Raw genomic sequence first — 1302 nt, 5'->3', positions numbered from 1 at the left:
ACCACATAACCGAACAAGAAACATTTGACTTTGATAAACTTTGCCTGTTTAACTGAGAGAGCTCTTCCAACCTCTTTCACAACACGGACTATTTCTTCATTCTAGTAACGAGATAACCCATTTAATACCCAATCACCGCTCTAATTTTCTTGCCTCCTCTTTTAAAATAGTAGCTGCTCAATTGTGGAATAACCTACCCACTAATGTTAGAGACTTCTTTATTTACATTAAAATCAAGATTGAAATGCCGCCATATAAATGTTTGAGTTGTTCCTTTCTCCTTCTTCTTTCCTTCTCACTCCCTCTCCAATCTTCATAGTATAGTGTGAATATTTGGTTAATTTTTATTTTAAATTTTGTATAAAATTATATAATTCTGCGTACTGTAATTTTCTCAAGCTGAACGGTTTGGGTAGGTAGGAAGAAATTGCCTTAAGGCAATATGCCCGCCCTTATGTATATAAGCTGTATATTTATTAACTCATTCACTATTTCCTTTCCGCACCTAATGGTGCATAGAGAACTGCATTGGTACATCGATTTTGATCGCTTTGGCGTATCTTGATCATTTTTGTTACATGAAAGTTAGATGATCAGTCTTACGCTTCAGGTACCAGTCCAGGGACTATGAAATATATTTAAATGTGTAAACACCTTTTTAAACAGCATTTTAACTTTGTTTTTACTACATTTTTTACTATGTTTTTACGACATCTTGTAGTATGTTTTTACTAAATTTTTTACTATGTTTTTACGACATTTTTTAGTATGTTTTTACTTATTTTTTTACTATTTTTTTACGACAGTTTTTAGTATATTTTTACTACATTTTTTACTATGTTTGTACGACAGTTTTTAGTATGTTTTTATTACATTTTTTATTATGTTTTTACGACAGTTTTTAGTATGTTTTTACTACATTTTTTACTATGTTTTTACGTCATTTTTTAGTATGTTTTTACTAATTTTTTTATTATGTTTTTAGTATGTTTTTACTACATTTTTTACTATTTTTTACTATTTTTTACTTCCTTTTTTACTATGTTTTTACCACATTTTTTACTCTGTTTTTAATTAAATTAATTAATTATTTTATTTTATTAGGTAAACAAACAGTATGTACACATATATTGCCAATTTCTTTGTATATTAATGTAAGAAACTCATGCACACACCAAAAAAATTGTTTTCAGTCAATACAATAATTAAAATTATGTTCAATATAATAAACGTAAAAGAAACGAAATGAAAAAATATGTATGTAATGATAATAATGAAATTAAAGTTAAATATCTGCTTCTC

Source organism: Micrasema longulum, unplaced genomic scaffold, assembly GCF_059751315.1.
Source record: "Micrasema longulum isolate JH-2025_06_02 unplaced genomic scaffold, ASM5975131v1 h1tg001110l, whole genome shotgun sequence".
NCBI lineage: Eukaryota > Metazoa > Arthropoda > Insecta > Trichoptera > Brachycentridae > Micrasema > Micrasema longulum.
The sequence above is the reverse complement of the archived record's forward strand: the minus strand, read 5'-3'. Positions refer to the sequence as shown.